The sequence below is a fragment of the Toxorhynchites rutilus genome, chromosome 3, assembly GCF_029784135.1.
Source record: "Toxorhynchites rutilus septentrionalis strain SRP chromosome 3, ASM2978413v1, whole genome shotgun sequence".
In the NCBI taxonomy this organism is placed as follows: Eukaryota; Metazoa; Arthropoda; class Insecta; order Diptera; family Culicidae; genus Toxorhynchites; species Toxorhynchites rutilus.
In genome coordinates, this window is record NC_073746.1 from 309,692,485 (window position 1) to 309,718,279 (window position 25,795).

Here is a 25,795-nt window from a genome sequence, read left to right on the forward strand (position 1 = left end):
TTAATTTGCAATATCTATAATATCTTTACTTTCCCATTAACTTAAGTTTCTCAATCACTGACACGGTTAAGAAACGTTTTTCACATGAACATTTCTTACCGTTTTTCAGAAACGGTCTACAACACGAGAAAATTTTGTTACAGTCCATTATGGTATACTGTTATTCACTCTATAAGGAAGATTGTTCGACTGATGAACGATGTTTGACACTAAATAACTTTATATACATATACAGAGGTACTTTAAAGATACCTGACTTCAGGTACAATCTTGGCATAACGTTAACAAGTTAACTGTTTTCGTACCCATAAGCTTCGGTTGAATCAACGAGATGTATTTGTGTTGATGGGATTTCAAATATACTTTGAAAATTGTTCGTGTTTCGATTGTGCAACACGAAAAATATGTTAAAAATTTGTATTAAGATAAAAAAAGATTTTATAATATCGCTACGTTGTGTATTAATTCACATGTCTTCAAATGTTTTTCAACGTATCGCCTAAACATATATTTTTACCATAATGATGTATTTGGAAAAGTTGTTCGAAATTATAAACAAAGTCGTAAAATTTCATTAACGTGATGGTATAACACGACAAACTCTTTTTTTTTTATTTAAATCGTTTATTTTTACAGGCTCAGTTACATAGGTTTAAAGGAGCCGAACTCCTTACTGTATTGTTACTAGTATATATACATTTTTCCTTAATTCTAATGTTAATAATATAGGAAACCGATTACTCGCGGTCGACTCGAGTTTAGAAGGGTGACATATTTTCTTCAGGAAAAGGAGGGGATATGAGGATATGTTGACAATGATCACACTCACACTCTCAATCGCACTCATCACACAATTCATCACAATTCTTAAACCTATCTTATATCTAATATGTATTTACATTTCATCTTATTCTTAAGAAGGGATCCGATCTCTCACAAAGGAAAAGGAAAAGGAAAAACTAAGGGTATAAGGACAATCACACACGAAGATCGATAGTTCTAAGGAATACATATATTTGGGACATGTAATCAAGGTCTAACCGAGCCAACACGTCTCTCACCGGCACCATGGGCTGCCTTCCTCGGGCCCGAAGGGTGACTACTAAATTCGATCTGGCGACAAGATACAGCTCGCACGACCAAACAACGTGCTCGATGTCGTGGTAACCTTGGCCACAAACACAAAGATTGTTGTCGGCAAGATTAATACGAAAGAGTAGCGCATCTAACGAACAGTGATTGGACATGAGTCGAGAGAAGGTGCGAATAAAGTCCCGACTCTACAACTCGACAAACTCTTTAAGAAGAACTATTTACTATAAAAAAGACAATAAATTAGAAATATTTTTTTAAATAATTCCAGAATGGCTACATTTAGGAGGAGATTGATAATGACATTTTTTGTTTTAAATCACATCAGGATTCATAATTTGAGCCTCGAATCGATTGTTACAAAAATTCCAAGTTTTGAAAATCATATAAAATTGATGTTCCGTAGAGTTTGCTTTACCATCTTGGACTTCAGTTTCAGGGGAAAACTGTATTGAAATACAGCGCCGACTCGATTATATACAGTTTCGGATTTATTTTCACTGTATATAATCGAGTCAGAAAAAGAAATTTCAATCGTTTTCTATGCATATTTTTTGTTTTTTGAATATAAAAGAAGAATTTAATTTTTGATTCATCCCCTTATAGTCAGAAAACACCATTCTCACATGAAAAAAATAAATTTATCCAGAATCTCTCAGGAGGTGATAGACGATCATATTTGATGAAGAAAATCCTTCTATGCATATGTTCGAATTTTATCAATGACAGAGTTATAGAACTTTTTCTCTGTAGCGGACTCTGTTGCCGAAAACTGGCTCTACATTAAAAAGTACGCTACGGAAGACGATTCTGATGCTTCCGTTTGAAAGATAAGAAAATTTAGTAAAGGATATAGTAGTCGAACATCTCATTAAACTTGATTGTTTCTTGATTGTTTCTATTAATAAAATTAAAGCTCTCTAATCGCTCTACAATTTGTTCTTTGATACCCAACTTCTATCTTTCTTAATATCGCTGCAATATCAATATAAACAAGAGGTCGTATGAATAAAAAAAGTATTTACTTATTCTGCCCGTTTCCAAGTAAAGTAAACTTTCCTAGAATTTACTTGAATAAATAAAAGTTTACTTTACTAATTTCATTTTAACGCATGTTCGAATTCGAACATAGTTTTTACTTTGTCGAACATCTGTCAACTGATTGTTTAGGTTTCGTTTCAAAACGTTTTTTTTGGACAAAGCGTGTATTCGCGATGACAAAGGAATAGTGTCGACGTCTGGTGGCGACTTTCAATTAGGGACCGTAGTTTGGGTCCCTATCTCGTTAGTGTAATACTCATCAGAATAGAAGATACGAAGCCAGTTTTCAAATGTTAAAATTTGAATGAAAATTTTCACATCATGTTATTTAATCACTTAAAAACACTTTTTTACAACTTTTATTTAACCCTTTGTCTATACATTCCCAACATTATTACTGAAACTTTTCATTATAATATAAAGTTGTCTTCAGAAACAATTTTCGTACAAGATTTTTTCACCACCTGCAAACAAAAGTGTTTTTCATTTAAACAGAATGCTAATTTGATACGGAAAGGTTATTTTTCATTCATAATTTAAATTTTAAAAACGCGTTCATTCCGCCTGAAAATCACTCAATTTTTTACGCTTCCCTAAACTAGTAAACGAAGCTCAATGCCATCAATGCGAATTGTTAACTTGCTATCATTTTCGAAAAGTAAATACTTAGTTGTTAATTTTATTCATACCAAACGTTGTAAAAACTTAATTCTGTTGGTCACGCGTCGCCTCTGGAGATAAGTAGTATGAAAATAGAATCTGCATGAAACTCTTCACTTACCGCAGTGAATCCTGATTTTTCTTAACCATTCCCACTAACAACTATCCCTTCCATGATAAACGCTAGGGAACCACGCTATAGAGGCGACCCTTCTGGCCTTCGGGCGGCGTATATCATACCAACGTTCCTCCCCTACCCCTGGTGACTGTAAGGACGTGGCCAACATCGTTATTGACCATTTAAAGCTCGAATCACCGAAAATTGCACAACGAGAACGATTTGCCAGTCCCAAGCGTCATTCTATGTGTTTTTTGTGCAATTTGGTAGGTTCAGGTCAATCACGGAGAGCAACTACGAATTGTACAGTCTACCCAAGTTCAAGCTCAAGCTCAAGACGCTAACGGACGTTAGATCGTTTATTGGGTGCTACTACTTGTATCTCGAGCCAGATAATTTCTGGAACACCACTGCCCCACGTTCTTCTTATCATTTTAGAACATACCCCTGGGGCTGTATTGGTCTTTCTTATTATTGAATCAGGATATCGCCTAGATATTTTACTGAAGCGGTGCATTTTATTTCCTCTCCCCCTAGATTTAAAGACTTCAGATGATGTTTTTTTTCCTATTTGGCGAAAGGAATAATTGTTGTTTTTGAGGGATTTATGCTAAGACCTTTTGCGATACACCAAGATTGTGCAAGGTTTAAGGCCATCTGCATTCTGCTCGATATCACGTCGTTGAATTTGCCACGTACCATTATGATTAGATCATCGGCGAAGCCGACGACTTCGAATCGTTTTGCCTCTAAACTTAGCAGAAGGTCGTCAACTATTGTAACTAAAGGAGGGGTGATAGAACACCTCCTTGAGGGCAACCCTTTGTTGCAATCACAGAATTAGACGACCCACCCAACTCCGATGTAATTTGTCTGTGTGAGCATAAAACCCAAGCAACAAGTATTTTCAAGGAAAAAAATACTTAACGATACATCATTTTGATATTGATACCAAAACTTGGTTTGAACAAGTCTGATATAAGAAGTAAAATACCAAAGGACATGATAAAAAATTGCAGAGAAATATGTTTTCCATAAAACAAATTGATAATTTAAATACCAAAGTAAACTTGAGCAGTGTTGTTTTCGTATTGATTGTGCTCAATTCAGTAGTGAAAAAATATTGTGGAATCCAATCAAAAATTATTCCAGAAATCTAATGCATAGATCTCTGCATAAATGAGTGCACGGAGATGACAGTTTTTCGTGTTTAATGTCTGTTCGTTGCCACATGTCAAAACGTCAAATCGGAAGTACGGTTAGGTTCTTTTATTCTACACTCTTCGTTAGTGCGGAAAAGATAGCAACGTAGATGGTCCAAAGAAACATTACAGAAATGACAAATTTCGAGTTAGAAGAACAGATTGATCACATTTTCGAGCAGTTTTACAACGATCTATCAGAGATTTTTTTAACATGAAATAATAAACACGAGATTTTTCAAGATTTTCCAAAATAAAACCGTATTTTCTAGAGATTCTAGAAAAAAGGATCCTCAAATATTGTTTCACAGTAATGTTCAGTGGGAAACGTCATTCTCTGTTCGAATGATATGATTAATTAATGGTTCATTTCGCCATTTTATGATCTACATATGAATACTACACGAAGTTTCGAAGCATTGGAATGGGTACAAAAGGTGTATCAGATAAATCAAAACCGACGGTTTTACAAGGTCCAGTTTTCTTTAAGAATAATCTTCCAGTTTTTTGAAAAATACTATTGGCAACCCTGCCTGGTACAGGCGATCGGCATCGTTCGGCATAATGCGGACGCGCCTTTAGGGTCAGTTTACTGGAAGATGGTGTTATCCTCCAGCCCTATTTTCAGCATGAATTCCTCCAGGTTCTCGCACTAAATGTCGATGTAACCATCTGCAGTCATAATACCGTTGACCTGCGCTAAGTTTCCCACCCCAGCCCACGGGAAATAGCCCCACACCATGAGAACTCCAGCGGCCTTTACAAACAGAAGGAAATTATAGCTAGTACATAGCGGTAAGTTTATTCATCCGTTAACACCTTAATATCTACCGCAAAAATATTGTGGTCTGCCAAAGTACTGCCTATATCCAACGAAACTTTGAGGTACAGTATGTTCTCTACCTGGGCGAGCATGGGTACACATTCGTAGAGCCAGGGTACATATTTTGAAAGGTTTTTTTTACCCTATAGTGGATATATATTGATACAATCTCTTGAGAACTAACCAGTCATACCAAAGTATCAATCCAATATCGTACTCATCATTTCAAAGTGTTGGAAGAGCATTTGTCGAAAGCGAAACACAAGCAGTTATCAACCAATTCATCAACAAATACTAATATGGGACTATCGGTCAGAACAAACACTGAGGAAGAGGTAGCGAAGTCTATGCTGTGGGAGGCGAGGGTGAACAATGGTCACCTTTCCAGGGATCTACGGGACCGAATCGATCGCTTATCCCGGGGCATCCGCAAGGAAATGGTGGATCAAACGGACACTGGCTTAACACCACTGGCCATCGCGTGTATGCGTGGAAACGTTGAAATCGCCAAGTATCTTATAGGGGTTTGCCATGCAGACATGGAACTGTGCAGCGGCGAGTGGTACGAAGGCGTCGTGTCAGATAGTAATTCTGTAGATACCTTCACCCCTCTGGGATGGGCCAGCAAATACTCGAAGATCGAAATCGTTGAATGTCTCTTCAAGCTAGGGGCAAAATTGAATGCTCCTTCCAAATGTGGATCAACGCCGGTGCTGATCGCCTGTGGTACACTGAATCTGGAATTTGTTCGACATCTGGTGGAGAGAGGTGCGGACGTTCGCAAGCCCAACCACAGCGGTAAAACATGTCTTATGGCTTCGATCGGATCGGAGAAACTGTGCAGCTATTTGATCTGGAAGGGAATTGAAATCAACGAACGAGACAATTCTGGTAAAACTGCTCTTCATTACGCAGTAGAACGTAAAGAATTTAATACGGTTGAACTGTTACTGAACCGTGGAGCTGACCCATTCGCCAAGACGCATGCAGGTGATGATGCCCTGCAGATAGCTTGTGACAAAGGATTACAAGAATATGTGCAATATTTCTTGCAACAGTTCGATTATCCGAAAGAAAGAATGGCCGAAATTGTCGAATTGATGGGAGCTAACAAACGAGCCAATAAATATATATATTTTTTAAATGATTATCCCTTATGCGGAAATATGAGGTTTTTGAAAAGGGTGTATCCATTTTAGTAAGAGAAATCTTTGATAATTTATATCTCAAAAACTATGAGTCGTATCAAAATAGTGTCTTAGAAAAAGTTCTAGAGCATTGATGTTAAATTGTTAAAAAAATATACAATGAGAAAAAAAATTAGTACTCTTTTTTTATTTACAAAAAAAATTATTTGCAATTTCTTAAATATATATTCGTTGGAAAGCTACTGTCATTGCGCGTCTTTTTCAGTATATAATTATGCGACGGTCCAAGCCACGAGATCACAAACTTAGGCAACAAGTAACAATCAACCGTCATCGATAACCAGCCATCATCAAAGCCGGTACTGTACCATCACGAGAGGAACGGCACAAAGCAGATGGGATTTGTTTACTTTTCTAGATAGACCAACGCCAAGCGATAACGTTACATAAGTAGAATTAGTAAGGATAAACAAGGATGAGAAAGAGAATGATGATTATGAAAACACCGATCGCCTATCGGTCGAGCGTCAGTCTTGTTTCATTAGCTGTTAAGTGAAGAAGGAAATAAAGTTCAGGGTTTCAACCCATAATTGGCGCTGTAGCAGTCGGTCACAGTTCGGTAGTGACAGTGTTAAAAACAGTGGAACAGTGAAGAAATAAGAAATCATCACTAAGTGGTACCCGCAGCAGCATCCGCAACTGAAGGATTAAATCCGTTGTTGGATTTGAGGACCCCCCGGCACGACAACTTACCACACTGGAACCAAGGACCCCACGTAAGTGAATTATTCGTTCTTACTATATTTAGTTAGTGATAATTTACGAAAATACTGATTCGGCACTACCAGATAGACCGATCAGAGTGTCATTTTTTTTAATCACTTTTGCCTCCCGCTCAACGAGCCAGAAGCAGAAGCGAATAATTAATTTTTGCACATTCCCCCTCTTGAGAACGACGCGCTCCAAGTAGACGTCAATTCTCACCTCTCCACAAACGAAACGATTCGAACAGCAGGTGCGCTTTAGGTCTCGTTTGCATTAGGCTAAACGCCGCAACGACAGCCAAGTACCTCTGACCATTCGATTTCATGCCTACAGCGGTCAGTAACCCAGCGCTTAAAAAGGCACGGAAGCTATTGAACATTGCTTTCAAAAATACCGATATATCAGAGACAGAGGAAAGTTCCGATTCGGATTCATCTGGAGATTTTTCGCATTGTATAAGACGTATTATTCTAAGACTAGTTGTTCTCTAGATTGCATATAATAAAATTTTGTCTAATGAAATCGTTTTCGTAAAATAATATAAAATGCATGCTGTTGCTGGATATTACGACAAAAGTTTCGACATTGTATAGAAATTTAACAATCATTATTTTCATTATATAACGTGGTTTATATCTCGAGAATGATCTTAGGGTCACTTTAAATATTTTTTCGAGTAAAATTGTATGTAGATTGAATAGTTATATTACTTTTTTTAATAGTAAATATTGTTCTCTTTTAAGTTGAAAATTTATTCGAACAAATAATTTAGAATTTTGAAACGTATTAAAATTTGTTATTTTATTTCAAAATTGATATCTATATTTTCATAAATCTGACACGGTATCACTATCCGCCACACTTTATTAAATTAAAAAAGTATTTAAAAAAAGTATATTTAAACTATCTGAGAAGAGTGTTTTGATGTATAAAAAGTTTTGTTATTAAATTCAACGATTCAGCTATTTTCCAACGTGGTATTTCTCTTTTCCCTAGAAAGTTAATTGATTTCCCAACAATTTAGCCGAACATCAGATTTCAGTTAGACAGGTGGATTTCGCGTTATGATTTTTTGAAAACTATCGATCTAATGATTTTGAATGCGACCTTAATTGCCACCTCATGTACAAAGTTTTCACAATAGGAAAGGGTTGGAGCAGCGGCTGGTTAATATTGTGTAAAATTGCTCTATAAATAAAATTTCGTGCAAGGCAAAATACAACCGATGGACAAATGTGGATTTTAACACTCCCATGGAGACGCATGATATATTAAGCAAAAGTTGAACTTTTTTTATTTGAATGCTAGCTTACCCGGCAAACTTCGTCTCGCCCAAAATTTATTTTTCGTAATCACATTCACGTTTTCTTACTAAGCGCACGTTCATGGGCCCAATCGCACTGAAATCCATTTCGACTTTCTAACCAAGATCAATTTCGTTTGCGCAAACATCAAATGGACTAACAACGCTTGTCACTATGTAATTGTAGAACATATGCGAATTGAATCCTCCGGATTTCCCCATTTTCCCCTTTTTCTTCAGAGTTTTCCGAAAAATTTCAATTGTCATGTTTGGTAGGTATATGTTTGGATGAAATATGTGTATTATTTTCACGGGACCCCTCTGTATTCCAGAAGAGGAATGAGTGTCATACCATCATAGAAACATTTTTCGTAACCAAAAACCCTCACATCCCAAATTTGGCTTGTGTTTCATTTGTATCATAGCCTCTCCTTAGAGAGAGAGAGAGGAGGAGTGTCGAACCACCATAGAAACGTTTATCGATCCCTAAAACCTCTCTATGTCAAGTTTGATTCCATTTGCTTGATTAGTTCTTGAGTTATTCAAACCCACCTCCCCTTTTTTTTGAGAGGGGGAGGAGTGTGAAACCACCATAGAAACATTTATTGCCTCCTAAAACCTCCACCTGCCAAATTTGGCTCGATTTGTTTGATTAATTCTCGAGCTGCGCAGAAATTTGTGTTTCATTTGTATGGCAGCCCCCCTTAGAGAGGGGGGTAGAGAGTCTTATCACCACCTCCAACCCCCCCCCCCCTCCCACCTAAGAGAGGGGGAGGAGTACCTAACCACCATAGAATCATTTATTGCACCCTAAAACCTCAATGTGCCCAATTTGGTTTCATTTGCTTGAATAATTCCCGAGTAATGTAGAAATTTGTGTTTAATTTGTATGGCAGACCACCCCCCCCCCCTAAAAAAGAGGGGGGAGGGGTTTCAAACTATCACGAAAACCTTCCCCGGCCCCAAAAACCCCTACATACCAAATTTCATGCTGATCGGTTTAGTAGTTTCCGAGTCCTTAAGAATCAGACAGACTGACAGACAGACAGACAGAAATCCATTTTTATATATATTTTTTTTAGTTGCATATAACAGGAACGGTTCAATGAATTAGTCGTTTTGAGACAAAATACTCAAAAGCATGTTTTCATGAAATTAAAATGAAATTTAACGATCAATCTTGGGTTGGGTTGAAATTCCAAAAATCAATCTGAAGAATTTCACAACGCACAATAAAACATGAAGTAAAACGTTTTCGCGTTACTTCATCGGTACAATACATCTGGGTTGTTATCTTGAGATGCAAATTAAACGATGAGCAATGGATAATTCATCACCGAATTTACCTTTATCTTTCGCTTGCCTCCCCAATATGAATTTGCTAAACGCGGGTAAATATTTTGGACAATACCTAATCTACCGGGAACCATAAATAAATATGTCTACACCAGAAAAAAAAACACAAAATATAGGTCAGAGGTTTAAAAAAAAAGCAGAGCAAAAGAAAATATTTGTTAATTGCGTATTCCATCCTTCCGGAATGGAGACAGCAACAGCAGCTATTTCAGTCAGAAATGTGATAATGCGAGATTGTAAATATAGTTGACAGAATATTGCAATCGCTCACGCGCTCGCTCGGAGCAGTAATAACCGGTTCGGCTTAGAACCTGAGCGATACAAGTTGACGCTGGCCAAACAGAACGCCACGATGAGCACAAAACAACGCCGGATTCGTTCGGAACAAATTCTATTTTTAACATTTGTGTTCTCTGTGTATTTCAGCGGTTTCTCAAGACACCGACCGATGTTTTTTCCTTTCTTTCCCAAACACAATCGCAGGTACACAATATTACGTATAACCCACGCAGTGTTGATGCTCCTCTCTGTTAATTCTACTCAGGCCTTTTTTTTATACCACCGGATTTTCCTCGGAAGTACAGCAGGATGGAGTTAGACATTTCGGCGTGGGCCAGTGGATGTGGATGATACGCTGGATGTTTTGCGGGGGCAAATAAATGTACCTGGTGGGAGGGTCTTCGGAAAGCTACGATTGATTTGTTTCTGATCTGTGCCGAGTTTGCATCGTATTGACCATCGGCGCCATGCGTGTTCCAGCCGAAGCCAATCCTTGCATACTTTGGTCCCGATAAATCTATGCTCCTCGAACTAATGGAATTCTTATGTAAGAGACGATGAGCGACTCCGGAACACAGCACACACCCACAGCAGGTGACTAAATGATGTATAGCACCATCTCCATGTTGAGATCTACATTAACGATACAACACAACCATCTTCCTACAATTTCCATAGGCAAACCAAAAAAAAACTAACACCTCGTGATTGTTTAATGCGCTGTCCGTATCCACCACAACAATCAGAATATAGGCCCACAACAGTAACGCCGCAGCTTGCTCCGCGTAAAGGTCACGACGTGGTATCCCGAGTCTCTTTTAGCAGGATTTCACTTTCTTCTGGTGAGAGCGGGAGGTCATCCACGACAAGAAATGGAACAATTCCTTACAGTGTTCTCATTTCCACTCTACCGCCACAACGGACAATTTTGTGGGAATATGGGAAGTGCCATTCTTCCACTCGTCGTCGCAGGAGTGGACACCGAGATAAGCTGCTTCGAGACGCAAGGACGCAAGGTGCTGGTTTTCTACACAGCGATCCAGATCTGGGTTTGTAGGTTAAAGAGAGTGGCATTTTTGTTCAATATGGCGACCCTTTTTGAATTAATCGGTAAAGAGCCGGGAATAGCCTCTTCGCACGGAATGCGATCTTATCGGGCCCGCTTAGCAGGTCTCTCAAGGGGGATAGTTTCATTCTGATGTAACGATTGGATTATTCGGTCCTGATGTGTTTAAACGGGTGAAGTTTGTGAGATAGATCAGGAAAGACATGCGAATCAATTTCGTTTGTTTTGCTGTAGAAAACATTAGGTATATTTTAAGCAAACTCTGGAATATTTAAACAATTTTTTTAAATATGCTGAATAAATATCAAAAATCCAGGAAAATATTTTTCTTTGTTTTCGAGATATATTTTCTAGAGATACTATGTCTTATGTACGCAAAACCACTCACGCCTCCATTGTTACGTTATGTTTTAGATTTTTACTAGCGGGCCCGGCGAATTTGGATCCGCCCAAAATTTGTGTTTCGAGACATGGTTTTTTCGCATTAAAATGCAGGTAAACCATCGAAAAAAACTAAATGGACGATAACTTCGGCAAATGTGCTCCTTTTCATATATCGCACAAAAACAACCGCACAAAAACAGAAAATCGCATAAAAAAGACCGCACAAGAACATATTTTCCTGTACTTTTACAATAACGAAACACGAAGTTCAATGTCGTCAACGTCAATTCCAGTCGAACAAATGAACCCCAATTGGACAAACCATTCACAGCAGAACTGCAGGAGAAGCGTATTCGATTTTTTTTCGAATTTTCCTAGCTTTCTTCGATATTCAACAATTTATTCTATTATTTTAATTTGAGTGGAGACGAACACAACTGAATAAAGACAGCTTAAATCTGATCATCTGTTCTATTGGGATGATGAGTTATACGTACGGACAAAATCTTTCTTTTATACAGCCATTCCATGCCAAAACGGTATAGTTACTCTCAGATTTTCGTGAAAAGTAGTATATTTGTTCTTTATCGCAAAATATTAGACTCGTATTTTTTTATTTTTTCATTAGGGTGCTCATTTTCATTTTAGGGTGGTACGAAAAATCCATTTTTCACCTTTTTTCAAATTCATAACTTTTGAACTACTGGACCGATTCGAATGATCGATATTACAAATTGAAGACAAATAGTTGGTATTTTATAGGAAAATTTTGTTTTCGTAATTATTGATTGTATCTGATTTTCTATGTTTTCATGGTTTTGGACTAGAGGGCGCTATATATATTAGGCTGTCAAAAAAGTCCTGCGGTATTTCCGCGAGGTGTCGTTGTAAGCGCGTAGTTCTAGTTGTATTCATTGTATCGAGTCATACTATAGCTTGTTGGAAAGATATTTTTGCGCGCTATAATATAGTCCTTGACAGTGTTTTGTTTGGTTAAGTCATTCGTGAGTTATAGTGACGCAAATATGGAGCAAAATAAAGAGAAAATCCGACATATTTTACAGTACTACTATGACAAAGGCAAAAATGCATCTCAAGCTGCCAATAAAATTTGTGCAGTTTATGGACCCGATACAGTTTCCATTTCCACCGCACAACGATGGTTTCAACGTTTTCGTTCTGGAGTAGAGGTCGTCGAAGATGCGCCTCGCTCCGGAAGGCCTGTCGTCGAAAATTGCGACAAAATCGCTGAACTAGCCGAGAAAGACCGGCATAGTAGCAGCCGTAGCATCGGCCAAGAGCTGGGGATGAGTCATCAAGTCATCATTTTATTTTTGAATTTGAATTGATTTTTTTCTAAATGTCGAATTACAGGTTGGACTCGATTATATACAGTTCATTTTTTTATTATTGAGTTATTTCAAGCGAAAATGAAATATGTTAACGTTAAAGTAAGAGTTAATTGGCTATTATGATAGAAACCTCCATGTTTATTATGTATTTTTTTGATAAAATTTAGAATAAAGCATTAAAAACCAATAATTTTTAAGTGTTTACTTCCAAAATGTTACTTAAGTCCACTGATTTGGGTGTTTCATAACTGTATCCTGTATAGAATTCTCCTCATCTTTCAATGGACAGAATTATTCTACGTAGCGATTTTTTTAATTAGAGCCAGTCAATAACTCTGACATTGTTGGAATTCGAACATATGTGTAAAAGGATTTTTTTTTCATCAAATATAATCCTCTATCACCTCCTGAAAGAATTCGGATTTTTTATATGAGAAAGGTATGTTATAGCTTTGAGGGGAAGGATCAAAAATTATTTTTTTATATTAAAAAATTGAAAAATATATGAAATACGAGGTGTGTTCGAGGAGTATCGAGAATTCTGAATTTTCGCGGATTACGTGTATTCGAATTTCGATTATTTAATGGCGTTATGTTGGTACTTATGTCTCACTTATGCCGATAATTTCGGCCATTTTGAATGTTCAGTTAATTGTTGACAGCTGTTTTGCTTGCACTTGTTTTGGCTCTACTTCGATTTTTACCTATTCAAAAAAAAAATGGATCAAAGAACCTGTTTTAATTTTTGTGTGAAAAACTAAATTAAGTGCGCGAATGAATTCCGAATGTTGAGTGTGGCATACAGAGAAGGTACCTTGGAGGCAACTTTTATCGGTGGTACAAAATATTCACAAAAAAGAGATTTAGGGTTTATGGTTATGACGTGAAAACCAAAGCTCAATCGTCTCAATGGAAGCTGCCGCACGAACCAAGACCGAAAAAAGCGCGCCAAGTTCGGTCGAATGTGAAAGTTTTGCTTACAGTTTTCTTCAATTGCAGGGGCGTGGTGCATCATGAGTTCTTGCCACAGGGTAGAACGGTCAATAAGAAATATGTCCTGCAAGTTATGCGCAATTTGCAAGAAGCAATCCGCCAGAAACGCCCGGATTTGTGGAAGAACAAAGCCAGCGCCCAAGTATTCCCCAGATCTGGCCTCCTGTGTCTTTTTCTTGTTCCCGAAACTGAAGAGGCCCATGAAAGGATAACGCTACGCTACGATTGATGAGATGAAGACGGCATCGAAGGAGGAGCTGAATAAGATAAAAAATGATTTTTTGAAGTGCTTCGAAGATTGAAAAAAACGATGGCACAAGTATATGATATCTCATGGGGATTAGATATTCATGAATAAATAAGTATTTTTTAAAAAAACACAAAAATCACGATACTATTGTGATACACTTTACGCGATAATCGTATATGAAAAATAGTTACAAATAAAACTTTTTTTTTTCTACTCGATTAAATACAGTGATATGAAATCGGAGACTGTATATAATCGAGCCCGCCCCTGTATCATCTTTCGTATTTTAAATTTCGAATTCGAATCTTACTTTTTGAGTTTGGGTATTTCTTCAATTTTGAATTCGCTTTGGAATTTTAAATTGGCTATTTCTATTTCTAGGATTTTAAGTTGCTATCTGAGTGTTTAATTTTTCATTGAATATGTATTTTTAGAATTTAGAATTTGCCAATTTTCTGAATTTTGGATCATTTATTTTTCAACTTTGCCATTTTTATTTAGAATTTGCAATTTTGTTAACATTTTGAATGTTGAATTTGCTTCTTCTTGAATTTGTAATTAGCAATTATTTGAATTTTAAATATTCATTTTTTTTTATTTTGAATTTCCAATTTATTTGAATTCGAATATGTTACTTTTTCGAAATTTTTATTATATTTTTGAATTTGCCCTTTTTCGAAGTAGCTATTTTATGAATCTTAAAATAGCTGTTTTTGAAACGAAATTGAAATTGATATCTTTGTGTTTAGTGTCGTATTTTTTTTATTTTCAATTTCGGATTTGCTACTTTTTGAATTTTGAAATTGCTATATATGTATACAGCCATTCCATGTCAAACCGATATAGTGGTTCTCAGATTTTCGTGGGAAGTGGAAATTTTGTTCTGTGTCGCAAACCATTAGACCCGTATTTTTTTATTTTTTTGTTAGGGTGACCATTTCCATTTTAGGGTGGTCCGAAAAATCAAATTGTTTCACTTTTTTCAAAAAATTACTTTTTTCGAAAATTCATAACTTTTAAAGCCGATATAAATTATCGACATATCAAATTAAAGCCAATTAGCTGATCTTTTTTGAAAAAATACCAGAGTAATTTTGGTTTCGTTATTAATAATTGTATTTTTTTTAAAGGATTTCATGGTCTCAGGACCAAGGGCGCTATATTTTTTATGGAAAGGTGAGGATTTTTCATATAACATATCTCGAAACCAGGGAGGGGTTTTTCTTTCGTTTTTGAGTTATGATTTTTCAAAGTTAACCGATGGTCGAAAAAATATTTTTTTTCCCATTTGTCATTATTGATTATAGAAAATAAAAAATTAAAAAAATACGGGTCCAATGTTTTGCGATAAAGAACAAAACTACCAATTTTCACGAAAATCTGAGAACCACTATATCGGTTTGCCATGGAATGGCTGTATATAGAAATAGTATTTTGGAATTTAGAAGCTGCGTTTTTCTTTGGGATCTTGAACTCGCAATTTTTTCATTTCATCAAATTTACTTTTTTCTAAATTTGACATTCCCGTATTTTGAATTGGCTGTTCTTGAAATTTTAATTTCACTTTTTATAATTTTGAATTTGTGTTTCATGAATTAAAAAATTGAAATTTTCCAAAGATTGAAGCTAAGGCTTTTTTTTAAGCTTCACAAGGAAAATACAATATACTTAGCTACAAATCGTCCATACATGCAAAATGCAAAATGGACATAATGGAGGGAAAGGAATCATCAGCTTTTTACTTTTATGTAATTTATAAACCAATAATGCCTCGAAACTACAGCAACTCCAACAAAAATGTGTCCCATTTGCGACGTTTGGGGGACTATTTATAAAATTCAGTTCATAGAAAATTATGAAAAATCAAATTTGAAATTTCCGAATAGTCACTCATAAGACACATTTTTATAGGATTTGTCGTTTTTCATTATAAAAAATATATCGTTTCGTAAGTGAACATTTTTTAAGAGAAACTTTTTTCCTTACATGTGCCAATACGGACGATTTGTAGCCAAATATATTTCTTGAAATTGAAATGACATTTTTAGAAAAGAATTTTAGTTTTATCATGCGATATCAGACAATTTCCCTAAAATCACTCACAGGATATAGTTTTGTATGAGTTGCTATCTTTGAGCTATACTGATTTATAAAAAAGCACATGTTAAAATGTTCCAAAACTTTCCAGATGACAAATTGATTTGGAAAAATTGAGTGGGTAAAGATACTTAATTAGCTAACATCTCCACATCCTCAAAGTTTTCATGAATTCCGAGATCAGCTGACACGAAGACCGTCAATTATCACATTATGAACAAAAATGCTAAGTTAATTCAAAAATATTTTCATACTGTAGAAGCCACCCATAGAGCACCTCCATGACAAGAAAAAAATTACTGTTGATCCGGTTCGCAGTAAACAATCGTAACACAATTTTATTGTCATAAAACATGCTTGACCGTCTGCCGATTCGACTTCAAACAAACTCATTGTTTGTGCAACTTCAATAGGCATAATGCAATCTCAACGATATTTTCCTTCATCCCTTCCACAATTGTTTTAGGCATGATACCATTCCCCCGCTGCAGACCCAAACATGCCACGATGTGATGGCTTGTGTTTTTTTATGAGGGCATCGCCCGCTCAAAAGTTCAACTGTCCAAAAAGTAATTATTATTTTCTCAGATGGATAACACGCTTATGCTACACAATTTTCTATCGTCCAACGCCTCCTCATAAAATTTCCATCAGTTTGAGTCACGTAACGAGCTGCTTGACTCAGTTTAAAATTTCGACCTGTGATTGCCATTTGAGAAGCACACGCAAAGTTTTCCAGCGGAACTTTTCCCCCGGCACCATCCTCTCCACCACACCCTTTCAAAAGTCAGCTCTCTTCAGTACTGAAATTGGATGGCAGGATTCTAACATGCATAGACACACACGCAAAAGGAAAGTTATTTCATTTAGACACGGAACACACAACATCACAAGGAATAGTTTCTCCTGAGAACGTCGGACATAAGGTTTGGGCTTGATTTGAATCCCCTCCCGCCTTCTTCCTTCTTTCCTTCAGCCAAGTAGTTAAAAAGCTACTGATTACGGTGTCAAGAAGCCTTCGAGAGCGGAGCTGTATTATTTTCAATCCTACCGAACACGCAAGGTGCAGGTGAGTGTAGGCTTCAATTTATATTGCAAATCAAGGCTTCTACGAGTACAGAAACGAAAGGTTCGAAACGGACGCGGAAATTTGATGAAGCTTCTTCCACCAATAGCAAATACCCACCGGAGGTGTGAAAATTAAATTTTCCCTACACCATAGCGTTTATTCGCTAAACATTCTTAAATTTTTCAAATGCATTGATCTGAGTCCATCAATCACGATCGCATCACAACACAAACTAGACAACTCCAAGTTCTACCGAAAACAACGATAACGAGAGTACGGAAAAATAGTACGTAATGAGATCCCGCGCTCATTATAAAGCGATTACCTGCTGGCTGCACCACCTGGAACACCTTCGGCTGCGAGAATGAGTGATGGTTCGAAATGGCAAGGGAGGAAGCAAAAAACCCAAACGAATGAGTGAACGAACAGCAGCAACGGCGGATGTCTCATTTCCTACTTGTATAATTATATTACAGCCCAGGGGCGACATTTTGCCTTTTGCCTTTACTTCCTCGTTCCTTCAATTTTGCTAGTGATTCTCTTTTGCCCATTGCATCTCTGCTCCTGGCCTTGGCTGTGTGTCGATTTGAGTCCTGACTGAGCACATGGGTCAATAGGTTGGTTATCAGTTTCTTCGGATCGATTTTTTTTGCAACTATATCGTATAGAATACACAGGATGGAAGTCAATGCAAAAATAAACTATTAGTTTATGAAATTTTTTAAACAAAAAATCTTAAAATTTTGAATTCTGAAAGTAGAAAATAGGAAGTTAAAGAAAAATTCAAAACAGTAAACCAGAAATTTGAAAAATTAAAAATTCAACATTAAACAATATCAAATTTCAGAATTCAAAAGTGTAATATTTCAAATACAAATATTTCTAAATTTAAAAAATTTAAAAACCAAAAAAAATATTTACAATTTTTTTGCAAATTTAAAAAAATAATCATTTGAAATTTCAGAAATGTAAAATTGAAAATTCAAAAAGTAGAATTCTAAATTCCGAAATAGAAAATTTTAAATTCTAAATTTAAAAAATTGCACATTCATAAACTAACAAATTGTAAATTTTAAACTCAAAAAATGGCAAATTCTAAATTCGAAAAGAAACTACAAATTCAAGATTGAAAAAAGTGTCATTTTTTAATTAAAAACGAGTTGAAAACAATTTCAAAAATTAAAAGTTGGAGATTCAACAAATTTTGAAATTAAAAAAAAAATGCAAATACAACAAAAAATTGTGAGTGATGGATTGAAAAATAAATTCTACATTCAAAACTAAAATATTTTTAAATCTGAGAAAAAGGAAAATTCAAAACTCAAAAAACTGCAGATCCCAAATTTTAGAAATTTCAAATATCAAAACTCAAAAAACTGCAAATTGAAAATTGCATAAACTGGGAATTTGAAATTCAAATATTGCATCGAACACAATGAGAAAATGCAAATTCGAGATTGAAACATTCAAATTAATAAAAAATCAAATTATAAAGTTTCAAATTAAGAAAAGCAAGCACAGGATTCAAACGACTGCTAATTCTAAATTTAAAAAGTTGCTATTTTTTAATGTGAAAAATGACAAATTCAAAGTGAACAAAATGCAGCTTCTAACTTAAAAATATAAATCATAAAAAAAATTCATACACAAATCTAAATCAAAAAATAAGAAGCAAATTCAAAATTCCGAAATGCCAAAAAATCGAATTGACACAAAATGTTGTATTACAAAATTAAAATTCTAGTTAAATTTCATAGCAAACTTCTTATTAAAAACGGCAAACTTTTAATTAAAAAAATTGAAATTCAATAAATTTTCAAATTGAAAAAAGTGCAAATTAAAAAAAAGTAACCAATAAATTAAAAAATGAATTCTACAATCGAAACTCATACTTCGGAATTTAAAAAAAATCAAAATTCAAAAATCGGCGTTTTTTAAATTTTAAATTCTAAATTAAAATTAAAAAAAAAAAAAACAAATTCAAATTCCAACACTGCAAATTCAAAATTCAACAAACTGCAAATATGAAATTCCAAAATAGCATTGAGCACAATAAGAAGGTGCAAATCCAAAATTATAAACTTAAAATTCAAAGAAATGTTCAAATCTTAAAAATTAAATTAAAAAAAACAAGTACAGGATTCAAAGGATTGCAAATTCTAAATTCAAAAAGTTGCAATTTTTAGGTGTAAAAAATGACAAATTCAATTTTTAAAAAAATCAGCTTCTAACTTAAAAATATATACCTTAAAAAATCAAAACGAAGACAAAACTAAAAATGAAAAATCCGAAATGCATTTTCGATTTTTAAAAAATGCAAATTTTTTATTAGAAAAAAAAACGTCCAAATTCTAATTAAATTTCATAGCAAATTCCTTATTAAAAACGACAAACTCTTGATTCGAAAATTGCGGAGTGTAAATCTGAAAAATATCATAACAAATTCAAAACAATAGCCAATTCAAAATTTCAAAAATAACTAATCCAACAACTAATCAATTTAAAATTGAAAAATAACCAATGCAAAATTTTTGAAAATGGAAAATATTCAAAAAAAATACGGGTGGGTAATGTCGGTGACATAACCGGAGTGACGTAGAACTATACAAAGGGGACAGCTTTTGTTAAATATATATTTTAAATATATTGTTTTATTTTCTTCTCCTACCTATCTACTTGAAAAATGGATTAGTTTACTGTTTACTCTTTATGAATATGTTGATGGTTCTGAAAAGAACCTTTGGTGTTGTGTTTTTGTTATCACTCGATATTCCTATCTTGTTCGGTTAAACCTTCCTGTTTAGCTATTGCGTTTGCCACTCGCCACAGCTTTCACAGTTGGAAAATTTCTTCCCATCCAGCTTGTGACATGTTGTTCAGTAAATTACATTTAATACGACGTGCCGGAGAAACACTTTGCCACTCCTTGAAACTAAATGTTGCCTTGATGAGCGCCGAACCGAAGCTGCTCTGTTCTTGATAAGAGACTTTACCTTTCCCTTAACTTGTCCGCCTTTGTTACGTCCACGATGCCGATGCCGATGCCGTACAACCACACGGGTTTACGGTTTGAAAGAAAATAAGATATTTTTTGGGGTCCGCGTGTTTTATACTCTAGCGGTACACACTCACAGGATAGAGACAAATCGGCAGACTCAGCCAAAGAGGCGAGTCCAACGAGACGAACGAATGAGCGTTAAAAGGGAGCGATGGCAAAAAAATACATTCATTATGATTTGTTCGCTCGTTGGATTCACATGCAGGCTAAAAAGGGTCCTTTTCAGGATCACAAAATTATCTTCAATCTAAAGAGTTTATTGTTTTGTTATCACTCGATATCCCCATTTTGTTCGGCTAAACCTTCCTGTTTAGCGATTTGTTGCCACTCGCCACAGCTTTCACAGTTGGAAAATTTCTTCCCATCCAGCTTTGTGACATGTTGTACAGTAAATTACATTCAATGCGACGTGCCGAAGCGCCACTCAGTGTCGCATTGGAGGCGATTTTAACCTGTAATTGAACATTTGCGATGACAGTGGTACAGTGTCGACTTTCAATGTGAGGTCATAATTTGGATCTCTATGTTTACAAAAATGTCCAACTAAATAAGTTACATGTCCGTCCAATTAGCTAAATGTCGAACTAATTGTAAATTACTGTACTTTCAATCTGGAAACAATTTAAGAATTGGTGAAAATTGAATAATCTGGAAAGTTCCCAACTATCAATAAGCTCAGAACAACTGCCAAATTCACATACTCATCAGATCCTGGCAAACAAATTATGAAAAAATCAATTTGTGTTTTATTATTATTTTGGATAATGTTTTAGAAAGCATTGAACTGTATTTCCTAAACTCTTTTTTGGAAGGTTTAATGGCCCTGAAAAGCGCCTTGTTTTATGGAATGGTTCCAATTTAGAAAACTTTGTACTCGTGGTTTTGAAAAAAAACCTATTCGAACGCCCTCGATGCCACCTTGTTCTGGATTTGCCACCAAAGCAGTTTGTATAAAGAACAAACTTTTTTCTTCTGCTACCTGATGCCGTTTTGCGATTGCGTTTGCCACTCGCCACTCGCTGCAACTGCCTGTTGTCTTGATGTCCACCGAACCGAATGTGTTCTGTTCCGAATGCGGGTTTTCTTATCGTCGCGAGCAGCTTTGCCAGCTAAATCAATCACTTCGGCGGCCGAAACTATATAACGCCGGCTAGGTGGACTGGTGCACTGGTACTAACGCGCTCGGCCTAGCTACCCTTGCGGGGAACTCCAGATCAACACGGTTCGAGCGGGATTTTGCCTTTCCCTTCACTTTTCCTCCTTTACCATGTCCAGACAAGGCTGCTTGGGTTGGTTTGTTGATGCGTTGTGATGCGAACCGATGTGGTGTACGGTTTGGATGAGAATGATCCTTACGGCAGCGGAGCGGGGATTTTTAAGCTGACTGGCTGGCTCGAGAATTACGCATGTGTGAGACTGCGACCAATGTTTCGTTCATTTTTTTCTTTTTCCTTTCCAATCGTGCTTCATTCTATTTCGCTGCTGCTCTGGTTGCCCGTTTTGGTCGGTACGATTTGAGGAGCACAAAATGGACCAATCAAAAATGGGCACATAGTGCATTTTGACAATGCTTGATATTTCACAATTATTCAATTATTTATCTCAAGAAAAATGAAATGTTATTCGTTATGATAGATGCGTAGATATATTTCCTATCAATTGATGCAAAAACTTTTGCGATCTATTGAGAAATGCTCGAGTTATAAGCGTTCCAAATCTTGCATTTTTTCCTACTTGTTCAGTGCCTAGATTTCCATTTCACCCCCTATATCTTCCGGTTAGACGTAGTCCTACGTCAAAAAGTGAACTAAGAATACGAAAAATAGCAAATTCTTAACTTTAAAAAATCAAAATTAAGAATACAAAAAAAAATTTTGTTGTTGCAATTTTTGAGTTCTGAATTGGGAAATAAGTTATTTTTTGGACTTTGAATTTGCTATTGTTTTGAAATAATTTTGCTGTTCTTTCAGGTAATTTTATTGTTTTTTTAATCTGCAATTTTTTTAGAATTCAAAATATTAGCTCAAACAGACTCCATTTACTAGTACTGCAGACGTTAAAATTTGAGTTTTTTGAAAACCGAAAAATCATTGACGTTTCATGCAATTTTAAGACATTAGGCATCAAATTTTTTCAAAAAAAAAAACCGATTTCCTTTACTTCCCCTTGGGTGATTTTTCGATTTTCAAAATACTCAAACTTTGGCCGTATTAAGCCACGTATTACGTCCGATCGAACTGATATTTTCCGTAGAGTGTTTTTTCGAGATGGTGAACATTTCTCATGGGGTAACTTTTTGAAATTTTAAGATCGTTTTTTTCCATACATTCATTGGTACCCTAATGTACATATTCAATTAGAAACATTTTGCAAATGTTGAATTTGCCATTTTTCACATTTAAAATTAACAGCCTTTTGAATTTCGAATTTGAATTGTTTGAATCTTGCTTGCATTTTTAAAAATATGTTTTGTTTTTTTTTTTTAATTTTGAATTTGTATTTAAATTTAAAATTTTTAATTTTTGAATATAGAATTTATAGGAATTTTCAGTATTCTGAATTTACTATTTTATAAGCTTAAACTTCTTTTCTTAATTTATATTTTTTTTAATTTCAAAATTATATCTGTTTGCAATTTGTATTTATAATTTCTTTTCAAAATCACAATTTGTAATTTTTTTTTGCAAATAGTTAATCCATAAAGTTGCATTTTTTTAGTTTAGAATTTATAATTTTCTATTTTGGAAGTGAGGGTTTGCTCTTTTTTGAAGGTTTTTTTTTGCGATTTGGAAAATCTGGAACCGATAATTTTATAGAATTTGCAATGCTTTTTTAAATCATGAACTTGTCTTTTGTCAATTTGCAATTTTATCAAATTGTGTCCAATTTGCCATTTATTAAATTTTGAATTTGTCTTTCTCAACTTTGAAGGATCAAATTTTTGCAATTTTTTTTCAATTTCAAACTGGCAGTTTTAAAAAAATTTGGATTTGTATTCTTTTAATTAGAATGAAAAATTTATTGAAAGTCTACTTTTTTTATTTTTGTACGAGCTTTTGTTATTTTTTTATTAATTCAGAATTTGAAAATTTCAAAATTTGAATTATGTTGAAGATTTTCAACAGTAATAATTAGTAAAAATTTATAAAACAAATTAAAAAAAAGCAACTTTTAAATTTAAAAATCTAATTAATTCAAAAAATAGCCAGTGAAAAATTTGAAAAAAAAACCATCAATTCAGAATACAAAAATATCAAATTCTGAATTAAAAAAAAGGAAATTTCAAAATGCAAATCGCCAATTTAAATAAAAATCAGAACTGAAAAGGCAAATTGAACACAATCCGAAAAAATGCAAATTCGAAGTTCAACAGATCGGTTTTTTTTTATTCAGAATTAGATATTTTTGCATTCTGAATTGAAGATTTTTTCATTTTTTTCAAAAATTTGATTCTGTTGAATTTCGAATTTGCATTTGTTCGAATTGTGTTCAATTTGCTATTTTAAGTTCTGATTTTTCTTTATATTGAGGATTTTGATTTTTGTAATTTCCTTTTTTTAATCCAGAATTTGATATTTTTTGAAAATTATGATTTTGTCGGTCTTTGAACTTTTAAACGGTGAAACTCTTTTAGTTAGGAATTTATTGTTTTTTTTAAGAATACTATATCTGAGTATCCTCTATGAATTCTGAACTCATCCTTTTTAAATTTCAAATATTTGTTATTAATGAATTTAGAATTTATTTAGAATTAATTTGAAATTTGCAATTTTAAATTTTGAACGCGCATTATTTTTGAGTTTGGAACTCACATCTTTTGAATTTGGGAGTATCTATATTTTGGATTTTTTTTTCGAAATTTGCATTTTTACAACTATGAATTTGCAAATTGTTGTGTTATAAAGTTGTTACATTCTGTAAATGAAAGTTTCCTTATTTCATTTTAAACGTTTTTTTTTTTAATTGAGCATTGCTGTTTTTGTAATTTGCAATTTTTTTAATTTTGGATTTTTATTATTTGTGTGTTTCATAACATTTCAATATTTTAGTAAATTCGATTATTTTTTTTATTTTGCAAGTTTGACAATTTCAAAATGTTTTTATTTGGAATACCACATTTTTGATTTTGCAATTTCTCGAATTCCCATTTTGCTATTTTAAAAATATTGATGAATTTCCAATATTTTGAACGCGCATTGAGTTACAATTCATTGAATCTGATTTTTCTTAATTTTAAAACCGCTATTTTTCTAAATTTTCTATTTTTTTGCAATTTGTTGAGTATTGAGTTTTCAGTATCTTATTTGTTTAATTTTTTTTTAATTCGAAGTTTTTGTGTTTTTTTTAAGTTGTGGGTTTTGCAAACTTCGGAAATGGTGCACAAGTTTTGCACTCAAGGCCTTTTTGCTTGCGCGCGAGCCAGTAACTTGAGACGATTCTGGCTAAATTAGGCAAACATTTGACAAGTATTTTGTAACATTTATAAACAAGCCCAGTCCACGAAAGTATTTCCAAGAGAATTATCTTCAAAAGCAATACCATAGCGTCGTAGCAACACCGCTTGAGTTGGCACCTCAATTCGGCCGGGTGTCGCGGCAACGTCGTTATTAATAGTTATTAATATAATATCGACATTCCACTATGCCGATTTCTTATGATGAAATATATCCCGGTTACTTAGGGATAACTTCCGTTGTCACGTGTTAGAAGACAGAATATATCGTCAGTGCGTTCATTACAGACTACCATGGGACCTCACGCGGCTATTCTAGTTACATGCAACAAATGGAGGTGCAGAAATTGCTGGATTTTTTTTTCCATGAACTCGGAAAATCGATTGACGTGATGCTCTTTGAGAGAAGAACTGACACAAAACACTTTTTTTGTGGATATGTAGCGATGTGAGAAAGATTTCTAAATCTATACATAGAGCTAGAACGGATCGGATGAAAAAAGAAAATAGAAATTACGTTTCCTATCTTGGGTAGAACATAATAAAAAACATTTAGCATCAACCCCAACGAAAATATGACACATCGCTGAGAACTCCCTCAGCCTCTACAGGCAAGCCTGGGGCAGGTGTATATTCGACACGTCCATAAAAGCAATCCCTCTGGCTATTATACGAACGACAGAATACGATAAACGCATAACACTTCACCACGTCGTCCCACGGTGTTCTCTCTCCTCTAGCCTCCAGCCATGGTGGTGTCTCAACGCGAGGTAATGTCGTCCCTATCCATGCTGCAGGTGAAATCTATTTCGGGACACCAAATCGAACAGTCTCATTTTATGCCGTCCCAAGTACTGGACGGAGACCTAGCAAATGAGAGTGTGTCACGTTTAGAACCGTGGAAATTGATTCGGTGCGAGCAAGCTGAACAAGCCGGGTTCGGGCAATGAAGGCCGCCGAAGGACCAAGAAGAGATGTAGCTAATAACACCGATAAGTGTTGAAGTGTTTCCTGTTACCGGTGGAATGAGTTTGTATGTGTGTTATGGAGGATTCCAAGCTTTCATTTCATTTCTGGCTGCCTTGTTATGAAATTAATGCAAAAGTGGTTTTTGTTTATAGTGAAAACACGTTTTGTTTCTGCTGGAATCAGAGTGCCAGCGTTTCCGACATCTAAGCGCGTAGCATTTGTACTTGATTTGTTGGATCAAGAAGCTTGTACCGCTAAGTGATGACTAATGCTATCATCTGGATCGATTTACCGAGCGCGACCGGCAACTCGTTCCT

The 25,795-nt window shown here is 34.9% G+C and overlaps 1 protein-coding gene and 1 long non-coding RNA gene across 9 annotated transcripts in view; one reads left to right on the top strand and one right to left on the bottom strand.

Moving 5' to 3' along the window:
- The window catches only part of LOC129780450 (serine/threonine-protein phosphatase PP1-beta catalytic subunit), a 179,503-nt gene that overhangs the window by 114,849 nt on the left and 38,859 nt on the right, over positions 1-25,795 (bottom strand). The gene's annotated exons all lie outside the window — the stretch shown is intronic.
- LOC129780452 (uncharacterized) lies at positions 6,367-11,749 on the top strand. Its single transcript, XR_008743924.1, has 3 exons — positions 6,367-6,860; positions 9,935-10,394; positions 10,466-11,749. It is a non-coding gene; the product is annotated as an uncharacterized LOC129780452 (long non-coding RNA).